The sequence below is a fragment of the Polypterus senegalus genome, chromosome 6 (genome assembly GCF_016835505.1).
Source record: "Polypterus senegalus isolate Bchr_013 chromosome 6, ASM1683550v1, whole genome shotgun sequence".
In the NCBI taxonomy this organism is placed as follows: domain Eukaryota; kingdom Metazoa; phylum Chordata; class Cladistia; order Polypteriformes; family Polypteridae; genus Polypterus; species Polypterus senegalus.
In genome coordinates, this window is record NC_053159.1 from 184,882,040 (window position 1) to 184,895,551 (window position 13,512).

General features: G+C 43.2%; 1 protein-coding gene across 1 annotated transcript in view; it reads left to right on the top strand.

Annotated features, from left to right (window-relative positions):
- The first annotated feature begins 7,797 nt into the window (after positions 1–7,797).
- Positions 7,798–13,512, top strand: part of osbpl6 (oxysterol binding protein-like 6) — a 225,461-nt gene continuing 219,746 nt past the window's right edge. The window contains exon 1 of the mRNA XM_039757717.1: positions 7,798–8,234. The gene's annotated coding sequence lies outside the window, so the exon portion shown is untranslated. The remainder of the gene's footprint in view (positions 8,235–13,512) is intronic.

Consider the following 13,512-nt stretch of genomic DNA (forward strand, 5'->3'; position numbering starts at 1 on the left):
AACATTTATGAAGACCCACGTTGTGCCCCCTAAGCAGGCTTCCACTTTCAGCAGTCTGCCTTTAACTACCTCTGTCACGCTAGTCGAGTCGGGTGAGAAAGAAGTAGAAAACAGAATGGCGACCCCGGCACTAACACTCGACCCGTGGCTCAAAACATCTGTCCCTGCCAGCCTCTGTGCCAGTCTGCCTGGTTAGCAGGGTCTGTGTGAGTTTCTTGTAAAAAAATAACACTAAGCTCCTTATTACGTAGATAATCAAACACCGCGACCCGCTTGTTGTCATGTCGACTTCCATTGATGTTAATTGTGCCAAAATTACACAAAGGCATGAAAAGCAAAAAGAAAAGCAGTCACCAAAAACAACTTTAAAAAAGACATGGAAGGACGTGTCCAGCAGTACATCATACTGGCTTGGGATTTAAGGATCTTTTCACCCTGCTCATCACATTTTTCAGCCGCACAGCTTCAGTTCTCTTAAGGCCTAAAGCTGTAGCCTGGCGTAGGACCCCCTTAGCTGAGCTCAAAAACAGTTGAAGATCGGGAAATGGTGACTGACATTCACACCCCTCTTGCCCTCAATAAATTTCACGAAACGGATTATACTATCATTACTGTAGCCACCACGGAAGCTCAGCTGAGGTGACAGATTGGACCTCACTGATGTCCCCGAGCCACCGCCATCATCCTGACTCACTACCGCGTCTGCAGGCACCTCAGGCTCATCCTGAACATTCTCAGTCTCATCAGCAGTGGAGACTGAGTTCTCAACTTTATTGTGCTTAACTGCAACACCGCTACATGCGGACCCGTCTTTCCTTTTTCTTGTTACGGGCTTTACCCACTCTGTCTCATCCTCCATTTCTAGAACAGCACTCTCGCTGTTGTCTGCTAGGGTGCTCATTTTATCCATCACATTCTCAGCCCTAACATTCTCCTCAACCTCTCGTATCTGTTGTACAGCTTCTGTTTCAATGAGCTCGGCGCTGGGCAGAGCCCCATCATCATGAACGGAAGCCACACTCACAGGCTGCTCAGCACCATCACTCGTATGTGCAGAATGAACAGTAACACCGTCCGTAGGCAGTGATCCGGCCTCAGCCGCAGCGTCCTTCTCTGGGGCGCTCTCACCACTCTGCACGACTTTAGTTGCGGGCGCGGACTCAGCCGCATCCGCCGGCTCAGCTGCACGTTCAGGTGCCAGTTGCGCCATCATAGCAGGTAAAGAACTGCCCTGATCCTGCACACTCTGACCAGGGCCCTCCATTAAGTCCTCCTCCACATCAGAAAAACTGACGGAAGACTCACTGCCTTCATCGTCAAATAATATCGAGTAGTCCTCGCGGCTACTTTTAGAAACACCAGGTACTGCGGAGTCTGTAGTTTCCTCAGAACGCTTACACTGGCTAGCCTTGTGCCCCACTTGACCGCACTTAAAACATTTCATGGACTCGGATGATATAAAAACCACATAATCAAATCCATCTACTCTGAATTTGAGAGCCACATCAAGTTCACCTTGTAAATCGTTTAAAATCATGTGAACTTGTCTCCTGAAAGAAACGACATGTTTTAAGTCGGGTGATCGACAGCCCAAGGGAATCATTGAAACTTTTGATATGATCTGCCCATATCTTTCAAGTTCTTTGATGAGAATATCATTCTTTAGAAACGGAGGAACATTTGAAATAATCACTCTCCGTGCAGGAGTAGAAAGAGGTAAAACTGAAATTAAGGTACCGTTAATAATCACACCATTCTGAACAAGAGTATGCACCAAACTCTCATCATTTAGAAACAGGACAACACTTTTATTCATCCGAGACGCTGAACGTACATTTTTACAGCCGATTAACTTGCCGACTTCCACTACAAACGCCTCAACAGAGACCATCGGATCAACCAACAACTTCACGCCATGCCGGCGTGTTAAGTTTTCAAAATTGCGCGGCATCAAGCCAGGCGGTGTTTGTCTCGCCGCAAATACAATACTGGAGTCAATAAGAAAAACAATATGTAGACAGCAAAATAACCCCTACACATTAGAGAAAAACAAAAAACAAAAAATATAAAGATTAGGAAAAAAAAAGAATAAGAAATACTCACGAGCCCACCCGGCACGCCACCACCTCCTCCACCTCCCGCCAGCAACCCACAGACACGCCCACGAAAGACCTACGCAATCAAACCACAGACCGACAGCGAAACAGCATAGATAGATAGATAGATAGATAGATAGATAGATAGATAGATGTGAAAGGCACTATATAATAGATAGATAGATAGATAGATAGATAGATAGATAGATAGATAGATAGATAGATATGAAAGGCACTATATAATAGATAGATAGATAGATAGATAGATAGATAGATAGATAGATAGATAGATACTGTATGAAAGGCACTATATAATAGATAGATAGATAGATAGATAGATAGATAGATATGAAAGGCACTATATAATAGATAGAAAGATAGATAGATAGATAGATAGATAGATAGATAGATAGATAGATAGATAGATAGACAGATATGAAAGGCACTATATAATAGATAGATAGATAGATAGATAGATAGATGTATGAAAGGCACTATATAATAGATAGATAGATAGATAGATAGATAGATAGATAGATATGAAAGGCACTATATAATAGATAGATAGATATGAAAGGCACTATATAATAGATAGATAGATAGATAGATAGATAGATAGATAGATAGATAGATAGATAGATAGATAGATAGATGTGAAAGGCACTATATAATAGATAGATAGATAGATAGATAGATAGATAGATAGATAGATAGATATGAAAGGCACTATATAATAGATAGATAGATAGATGGATAGATAGATATGAAAGGCACTATATAATAGATAGATAGATAGATAGATAGATATGAAAGGCACTATATAATAGATAGATAGATAGATAGATAGATGTGAAAGGCACTATATAATAGATAGATAGATAGATGTGAAAGGCACTATATAATAGATAGATAGATAGATAGATAGATAGATACTGTATGAAAGGCACTATATAATAGATAGATAGATAGATAGATAGATAGATAGATAGATAGATAGATAGATAGACAGATTTGAAAGGCACTATATAATAGATAAATAGATAGACAGATAGATAGATAGATAGATAGATAGATAGATAGATAGATAGATAGATAGATAGATAGATACTTTATAAATTCCCATACTCCAGCAGCAGCATACTGATAATAACAATATTAAATTAAAGAGTGATAACAATGCAGGTTTAACAGACAATAACTTTGTATAATGTTAACGTTTACCCCCCAGGTGGAATTGAAGAGTCACATAGTGTGGGGTCTCCTCAGTCTGTCAGTGGAGCAGGATGGTGACTGCAGTCTGTCGCTGAAGCTGCTCCTCTGTCTGGAGATGATCCTGTTCAGTGGATGCAGTGGATTCTCCATGATTGACAGGAGTCTGCTCAGCGCCCATCGCTCTGCCATGGATGTCAAACTGTTCACCTCCGTGCCTACAATAGAGGCTGCCTTCCTCATCAGTTTGTCCAGGCGTGAGGCGTCCCTCTTCTTTATGCTGCCTCCCCAGCACACCACCGTGTAGAAGAGGGCGCTCACCACAACCATCTGATAGAACATCTGCAGCATCTTATTGCAGATGTTGAAGGACGCCAGTCTTCTAATGAAGTATAGTCGGCTCTGTCCTCTCTTACACAGAGCATCAGTATTGGCAGTCCAGTCCAGTTTATCATCCAGCTGCACTCCCAGGTATTTATAGGTCTGCACCCTCTGCACAGTCACCTCTGATAATCACGGGGTCCATGAGGGGCCTGGACCTCCTAAAATCCACCACCAGCTCCTTGGTTTTGCTGGTGTTCAGGTGTAGGTGGTTTGAGTTGCACCATTTAACAAAGTCCTTGATTAACTTCCTATACTCCTCCTCCTGCCCACTCCTGATGCAGCCCACCATAGCAGTGTCGTCAGTGAACCTTTGCACGTGGCAGGACTCCGAGTTGTATTGGAAGTCTGATGTATGTTGGCTGAACAGGACCGGAGAAAGTCCAGTCCCCTGCTGTTGTATAATAATAGTGATCATTTTTATGTTTTTATTTTCATTTTTGACCTTCCTAGACATCTCAAAGGTAGAATATCTCACACAAAGATTTTTCCCATAAAAACAGAAAATCCGGAGCCGAATGGATTAATGTGACTCACTGTCAGAAACATGCGATGAATTCAGAAAGTGTTGAGACCCCTTCACTTTCTGCACACTTTATTGTGCTGAAGATTTAAATTTACATGGATGTTCACAGGTGGCACAGTGGGTAGCACTGCTGCCTCACAGTTAGGACACTCGGGTTCGCTTTCCTGGGTCCTCCCTGTGTGGAGTTTGCATGTTCTCCCCGTGTCTGGGTGGGTTTCCTCCCACAGTCCAAAGACATGCAGGTTGGGTGCATTGGCGATCCTAAATTGTCCGTAGTGTGTGGTTGGTGTGTGTGTGCCCTGCAGTGGGCTGGCATCCTGCCCGGGGTTTGTTTCCTGCCTTGCGCCCTGTGTTGGCTGGGATTGGCTCCAGCAGACCCCTGTGACCCTGTAGTTAGGATATAGCGGGATGGATGGATGTTTCCAATTGTTAGCCATCAAGTTACACTCAGCAGCCCATAACGACAAAGTTAAATCATATTTTTGGAAAGGTTTGCAAATTCTATTAACAAAAAAACAAAAAGCATTCAAACCCTTTGTAGGAGCTCCTGTAAACGTAAAGCTTAAACACTTCGTGGGTAAGTCTCTACAAGCTTGGCACACCTGGATGTAGCCAGTTGGTCCCATTCTTCCTGGCAGATCCTCTCCAGTGTCGTCACTTTGGATGGGAAGCGTCTGTGATCTGCCACCCTTCAGGTCTCTCCACACGTCTTCTATGATGGTTTAAGTCTGGGGCCACTCAAGGACACTCGTTGTCTTGTCCTGAAACCACTCCAGCATTGTCTTGGCTGTATGCTTCAGTTCATCGTCATGCTGAAAGGTGAACCGTCACGCCAGTCTAAGGTGCTGAGCACTCTGAAGCAGATCTTCTCTGTATTTGTCTGCCTTCATCCTTCCCTCATTTCTGACTGGTCTCCCTGTCCCTGCCACTGTGAAGAACCCCCATTGCATGATGTTGCTGCCACCAGCAGGCTTCATCACTGGGTTTGTATTGAGCAGGCGATTAGCAGTATCTGGTCTTCACCATACATAGCGCCTGGAGTTCTGCCCCAAGAGTTCATTTTTTTGTCTCATTGGATCAAAGAATCTTTTCCCTTGTGCTCTCCAGGTCTTTTTAATCAATGGTGGCTTCTGTCTAGCCACTCCACCATAAACATCTAAATGATGGAGTGCTACTGGGATGGTTGTCCTTCCTTCCCACAGGTTCTCCCATCTCAGCAGAGGACTTCTGAAGCTCTGTTAGAGTAACCATTGGCTTCTTAATCCCAGATATTTAAAACTGACCAAGGCTCTTCTTTCCTTGTTACTCAACTTAGACAGACAGCCGGCTCTTTGAAGAGTCCCAGATGTTCCAGACTTCTTCCATTCTCACAATGATTGAGGACGCTGTGCTCCTGGAAACACTCAAAGCTTTGACAAGTGGTTTTGAGCGCCTCACCACAATCTGGCCGCGCAGGTCTACACAGACGTCCTTGGACTTCATGGTTTGTGTTTCTGTCCCGACATGCAGAGTGAAGTGTGAGACCTTCAATAACATTTAGAAAGGCCCACGTGTCACCTGTGATGTCCGGTCAAGTTCCTTTACCACCGGTGGACTCCAGTCAGGGTCTCGACACACCTCAGGGAGAATTCAAGCAAACAGAAGCACAATTTGGACTTCCTTAGCAAAGGGGCTGAATATTTCCAGGAATGAGAGATTTCAGTTTTTGATTTTCTAACCTGAAGACTAATGACCTAATGTGGTGTTCACTTTGTCATTATGTGTTATTGAGTGTGGATTGATGGGCAAGAAAGGCAAATTTTTCCATCCATCCATTATCCAACCTGCTAGATCCAAACTACAGCCAATCCCAGCCAGCACAGGGCACAAGGCAGGAACAAACCCCGGGCAGGGTGCCAGCCCACCGCAGGGCACACACACATCAAGCACAGTTTAGGATTGCCAATGCGATTGGACTGTGGGAGGAAACCCACGCAGACACGGGGAGAACATGCAAACTCGGACCCGGAAAGCGAACCCGCAGGTCTCCTAACTGTGAAGCAGCAGCGCTACCGCTGTGCCACCGTGCCGCCCCTATAGCACACCCTAATATGGCAATCCATTTAAAAAGGCGCTATATAACATAATGAGGGTGAATCACCATTCTTTCTTGTCAGTCCAAGTGAGTCAGACATCAAATTGTAAAAAGAGCAAAATCCTTTGACTAAAAATGTAACAAACATTGGGGTGTTTTATATGTGTGCTTTAAATATACCCCAGGGTGGCACAGTGGCGCAGTGGTAGCTCTGCTGCCTTGCAGTTCGCTTCCTGGGTCCTCCCTGCGTGGAGTTTGCATGTTCTCCCTGTGTCTGCGTGGGTTTCCTCCCACAGTCCAAAGACATGCAGGTCAGGTGCATTGGCGATCCTAAATTGTCCTTGGTGTTTGTGCCCTGTGGTGGGCTGGCGCCCTGCCCGGGGTTTGTTTCCTGTCTTGCGCCCTGTGTTGGCTGGGATTGGCTCCAGCAGACCCCCATGACCCTGTGTTAGGATATAGCAGGTTGGATACTGGATGCATGGAAATATACCCCACCTTGATATGGCATTCTGTTTGAAAGACCCTGTATAACATAAGGGCGCAGATTTAAACTCCATCATTGACTCGGTGGGTAACCACAAGTTAGTTCATTCAGGATTAATATGGAAATTTTTGTACTTTAAAAATAAATTCCCATAATGCCTTCCAACTGAAACGACAGGCATGGCATCAAAAGGGTGCAGATTTAATTCCCACCATTGGCTCATTCTGTAATCCTAAGGTAATTACTTCACTCCTAAGGTTTTAATAATGGAAAAACCTGGACTTGAAATATAGCACACCCTAATATATTGGCTGGAGTGGTGGCTCTGAGGCTGAGGATCTGCGCTGGTATCCCAAAGGTTGCCAGGATGCCAAAAGAGATCCTACTCTGCTGGGCCCTTGAGCGAGGCCCTTAACCTTCAATTGCTCCAGGGGCGCTTGTTGTACAATGGCTGATCCTGCGCTGTGACAAATTCCTAATACAAGAAATTGTATAAGTTGAAATAAAGAACAACAAAAAAAAAATCTGTTTGAAAGGCGCTATATTACATCACAAAGGGTGCCGATTCAATCCCCAACATTGGCTCATTCTGTAATCCTAAAGTCACTCTTCAGGTTTTAATGATGGAAAAACGTGGACTTTAAATATAGCACACCCTAATAGAGATTTCTGTTTGAAAGGCGCTATATTACATCATAAGGCTGCAGGTTGAATCCTCGTTTCCATTGCACAGACATCAGCTAGTAGAAATGGGGAATTGCTTTCAACGGAAGTCTAACAATCATCGGGATTTTTTTTTTTTTATTATTATTATTGTGGAAGGACGCTGTATGAGAAGAGTTCCGATTCAATCTTCACCACTAACTTATATAGCGCCTTTCATGGTGAACTCTACAGACCGGTAAAGCGTTCGTGATTCTGTTTCATAATGAGAATTCGTGCCCGTATAAGTAAAAAAATAATAATAAATAAATAAATCAATGCCGAAGGAATACTTGCAGTTCTTTAAATTTATTTTATTTTATTTTGTTATGCCGGTGATCCACTGCGGTGCGACAGAACAGTGCAGTTAAAAAATTAGAGCTATACTTCGAAATTGCGAGCTAAGGCCATCAAGACCCCTCCACTCTCAATGACACCCTACCTCTTACCCTGTGCGCGACGAGATCCAGTCCGCATATTAGCGGACACCGCAGAGCTTTCAGCTGCAGGGAGGAGCGTGGCGGCCGAGGAGCAGCCAAGTGGGGATGTGGGCTTATTCGCCACCGGAATAGACATCTGAATGAAAAAGCAATAGATAGAAAGAAAGAAGAAAAGAAAAGGAAGAAAAAGAGATCGGCTGACAGAAGAGGGCGATGCAGCAGGCGTGCAAGTGCGGAGAGCCGTGGCGCCGCAGCGCATCTCGTTGACAGCGCCGCATCCAGCATCCTACACGAGCGAGCGACCTCGTCCTACGTAGCCCAGGTAAGCGCCGTTGTGCTCGGGTGCAGCCTCCGCGGGGCTCGTCTGGGTGTGTTGCAGCCTCCCGTGGGTATCTCGGTCTGTCTTCCATTGATTCAGTCTTAGCATTTCAATTCTTTATCTGGTGGGCTTATAATCGATAATAAAAACTAAGAAAATGACCTACAGGAATATAAATAAATAAATAAATAAATAAATAAATGAATAAAACAAAAAAACACGAGCGACTCTTTTGGGATGCGAGTTACCCCGTCAGGAATTTGATGCGTTGCTCTCTGTGACAGCGACTCTGATCTCGGGGGGCGATTATCATGGCAGCGTCTGTACCGGTGCGGTGCGGGTCGAGGAATCCTGCGAGATGTCCCCGAAAAGCCGAGTGCGGCGGAAACACGCGAGATCAGGTAGCATCAGCCCGCATCATTAAAAAAGGAGACCAAGCATATTTATTTTCTCTCTCTCTTTTTTTTTTTAGGATGCAATGTCTAGATTTTTTAGAACTGCAGGTGTATTGTGATTATTTAAGAAAATATTATGTATGCGATTGTTTTTGTCGCGAAATAAAACTAGAACACGTAAAAAGTGCTGACCCGTTGCTTCGTGCTCATTTAAAAATATTAACATACAGTCGACACACCACGGACAGAAAACCGCGACAATGCCAGCCCCCCAAGCGACAGCCACTACACCAGACAGCGATCTCAACACTACTAATACACAATCAAGTGGCATCTAAATGGAAAGGCGCTATATAACGGTAAGGGCGCCCTGTCAATTCCCACCACTGCCTCATTGTGTGACCCCCGTGCAGGTTATTTCAAGTGCTAGATCATCCATTTTAGAAATATGGGAAAAACTGTTCAAATCCCAGTAATTCTCATGTGCACCTCGCAGTTAAGGAAAAAGAGATCAAGTAGTAAAAAATGAGAATGTCTATGAATGTAACACTCATTGTGCTGATGTTCTGCACGGAAAGGCGCTATATAACGTCAAGATGCCCTTTCAAGTGTCAAGTGTGACACCGAGAAGCTTATTTCATTTTAATAAAATAAAAAAAAAAAATCTAGGAAAAATCTATATAAGTATAATACACTTTGTAAAGGCACGTCATATGAAAGGCGCTATATAATACCATACAGGGGCAGGTTTAATTCCCAATTATTCTCATGTGTATTTCTCAATTAAGCAAACAGAGGTCCAATACTAAAAAATGAAATCTATATATAAAATAATAATAATAATAATCCATCCATCCATTATCCAACCCGCTATATCCTAACTACAGGGTCATGGGGGTCTGCTGGAGCCAAACCCAACCAACACAGGGCGCCAGGCAGGAAACAAACCCCGGGCAGGGCGCCAGCCCACCACAGTAATAATAATAATTCTTTGCATTTATATAATGCTTTTCTCACGACTCAAAGCGCTCAGCAATTGCAGGTTAAGGGCATTGCTCAGGGGCCCAACAGAGCATTTATGGAATTTAACCCGGCAACCTTCTGATCGCCAGTGCAGATCCCTAGCCTCAGAGCCACCACTCCATCCAAATTTATGAATCTATGAAATATTATATAAATGTAACTTTTGAGAAAATTGAACAATAAATGTAATACACTTTGTGACAGGCCATTGGAAAGGTGCTATATAATAATATAGAGGTGCAGGTTCAGGTTCTCCAAGTGTAAGTCTGAGCAAATCAAGTGAACAGCTAAAGATTAAAAAGTAAAAGATGAAGCCTATATAAATGGAGATGATGTTCTGTACAGAAAGGCGCTATAAAACAAAAGGGGGCAGATTCAACCCCCGCCGTTGAGCCAATGTGTGGCCCTAAGATATTTACTTTATACTTTAGGACAACTAAGGTGTTAATTTAGAAATATGAATACTTTACACACAGCCCACCTGGATATGGTGCTCCTGTTGAAAGGCACTATATAACATTGTAAGATTCCACATCATTGACTCAGTGCGTGACCCTAACTAGTTACTTCACCCATTGGGACACCTAAGGTATTAATATGGAAATATTTATACTTTAACTATAGCCCACCTCGATATGGCATTCAGTTTGAAAGGCACTATATAACATCGTAAGGGTGCCGGCTGAACCTCCACCACCACTAATTCTTCCTTGTAACCTCAAGTGAGTCTTCTCATCACTCGGACATCGCATTATAAAAATGGAGAAATACTTTTAACATAAATGTAAATGTGAATTTTGCTGTAGAATATTTTTACTGGGGACGGCATGGTGGCGCAGTGGGTAGCGCTGCTGCCCCACAGTAAGGACACCTGGGTTCACTTCCCGGCTCCAGCAGAACCCTGTGACCCTGTAGTTAAGATATAGCAGGTTGGATAATGGATGGATGGAATATTTTTACTTTAAATATAGCCCACCTTCATATGGTATTCTGTTTGAAAGACGCTATATAACACCATAAGGGTGCCGGCAGAATCTCCACCACCATTAATTCTGCTTTGTAACCTCAAGAGAGTGTTTTCATTACTCAGACACCAAATGAAATTAAAAAAAATGTGTATCTGCTTTTATTATAAATTTAACACTTATTGGGATGTTTGTCGCTGTGGAAAGGCGCTATATAACATTAGGGTTTGGATGTTATTGCCACCATTACCTTATTGTATGACCCAGAGGAACCTTGCTTCCCATGTGTGATGTTCCATAACATCCTTGTCAGTAATACAGAATCATATTTATATTATAGACATAGCACATTTAAGAATGCCATTCCATTAGAAAGGCGCTATATAACATTATAAGTGTGTAAGTCCAGTCCCCATCAATTCTGCCGTATATATCTGAGGAAGACATCTCATCAGAATGCGTCCAAAACAGGGAGAAATGTAAACAGCTTTAATTTAAATTTTCAGTTTTCCTTCCTCATCCCAAAGACCTGCAGTTTAGGACAGCTGGGGGCTTTAAATTGAGCCAATGTGGTGTTTTATGTGGGTGGGTTGTAAATCTGCCCAGCAGAAGACTGGCACCCCACCTGAGACTCATTTGTGACCCTACGTCAGATCCTATCCAGGTCAGCGCTGACCTGAGTACCCTGCGCTCCTGCATTTAATGAGCTGAATCTGAAAATGGATGGATAGATGGATGGGTGGGTGGCATAAAAATATAACACGCCTTTAGGATGGCGTTCTCTGTGGAAAGACACTATATAACGTTATAAGGCTCCCAGTTCTGACTCATTTTGCTCATATTAGAACTAAGGAAACTGATGAACTCTTAATGTAGCGCTGCTGCCTCACAGTTAGGAGACACGGGTTCACTTCCAGGGTCCTCCCTGCGTGGAGTTTGCATGTTCTCCCCGTGTCTCTCGTTTCCTCCCACAGTCCAAAGACATGCAGGTGAGGGGCATTGGCAATTCTAAATTGTCCCTGGTGTGTGCCCTGCGGTGGGCTGGCACCCTGCCTGGGATTTGTTCCTGCCTTGCACCCTGTGTTGGCTGGGATTGGCTCCAGCAGACCCCTGTGACCCTGTAGTTAGGATATAGTGGGTTGGATAATGGATGGATGGATGAACTCTTAACACTTTGGGATGGTTTTCCATCTGAAAGGCACTATATAACTTCATTAGCGTCCTGTCTCAGCAGTTGCAGAACAATCAAATAAATGTAAATCTAATGGATAATTAGATAAATAACTAGGAAAGGTGCTTTATAATAAATAGACGTGAAATACTCTATAAGATAGACATGTACATAATTATTAAAGGCACTATGTGATTGATAGATAGACATGATGGGCATTACGTAACATACAGCTGTGCTTGAAAGTTTGTGAACCCTTTAGAATTTTCTCTATTTCTGCATAAATATGAACTAAAACATCATCAGATTTTCACTCAAGTCCTAAAAGTAGATAAAGAGAAACCAGTTAAACAAATGAGACAAAAATATTAAACTTGATCATTTATTTATTAAGGAAAATGATCGAATATTACATATCTGTGAGTGGCAAAAGTATGTGAACCTTTACTTTCAGTATCTGCTGTGACCCCCCAATAACTACAACTAAACGTTTCCGGTAACTTCTGATCATTCCTGGAATTTTTGCCCATTCCTCCGTACAGAACAGCTTCAACTCTGGGATGTTGGTGGGTTTCCTCACATGAACTGCTCGCTTCAGGTCCTTCCACAACATTTCGATTGGATTAAGGTCAGGACTTTGACTTGGCCATTCCAGAACATTCACTTTGTTCTTCTTTAATCATTCTTTGGTAGAACGACTTGTGTGCTTAGGGTCATTGTCTTGCTGCATGACCCACCTTCTCTTGAGGTTCACTTCATGGACAGATGTCCTGACATTTTCCTTTACAATTCTCTGATATAATTCAGAATTCATTGTTCCATCAATAAAGGCAAGCCGTCCTGGCACAGATGCAGCAAAACAGGCCCAAACCCTGATACTACCACCACCATGTTTCACAGATGAGATAAGGTTCTTATGCTGGAATGCAGTGTTTTCCTTTCTCCAAACATAACGCTTTTCACTTAAACCAAAAAGTTCTATTTTGGTCTCATCTGTCCACAGAATATCTTCCAATAGCCTTCTGGTTTGTCCACGTGATCTTTAGCAAACTGCAGACGAGCAGCAATGTTTTTTTTGGAGAGCAGTGGCTTTCTCCTTGCAACCCTGCCATGCACACCATTGTTGTTCAGTGTTCTCCTGATGGTGGACTCATGAACATGAACATTAGCCCATGTGAGAGGGGCCTTCAGCTGCTTAGAAGTTACCCTGTGGTCCTTTGTGACCTCGCCGACTATTACACGTGTGTCTTGCTCTTGGAGTGATCTTTGTTGGTCGACCACTCCTGGGGAGGGTAACAATGGTCTTGAATTTCCTCCATTTGTACACAATCAGTCTGACTGTGGATTGGTGGAGTCCAAACTCTTCAGAGATGGTTTTGTAACCTTCTCCTGCCTGAGGAGCATCAACAACTCTTTTTGTGAGGTCCTCAGAAATCTCCTTTGTTCGTGCCATGATACACTTCCACAAACGTGTTGTGAAGAGCAGACTTTGATAGATCCTGTTCTTGAAATAACACAGGGTGCCCACTCACACCTGATTGGCATCCCATTGATTGAAAACACCGGACACCTGACACCTCACCTTCATGACACCTCACCTTCAAACTAACTGATCATCCGAGAGGTTCACATACTTTTGCCACTCACAGATATGTCATATTCAATCATTTTCCTTAATAAATAAATGACCAAGTATAATATTTTTGACTCATTTGTTTAACTGGTTT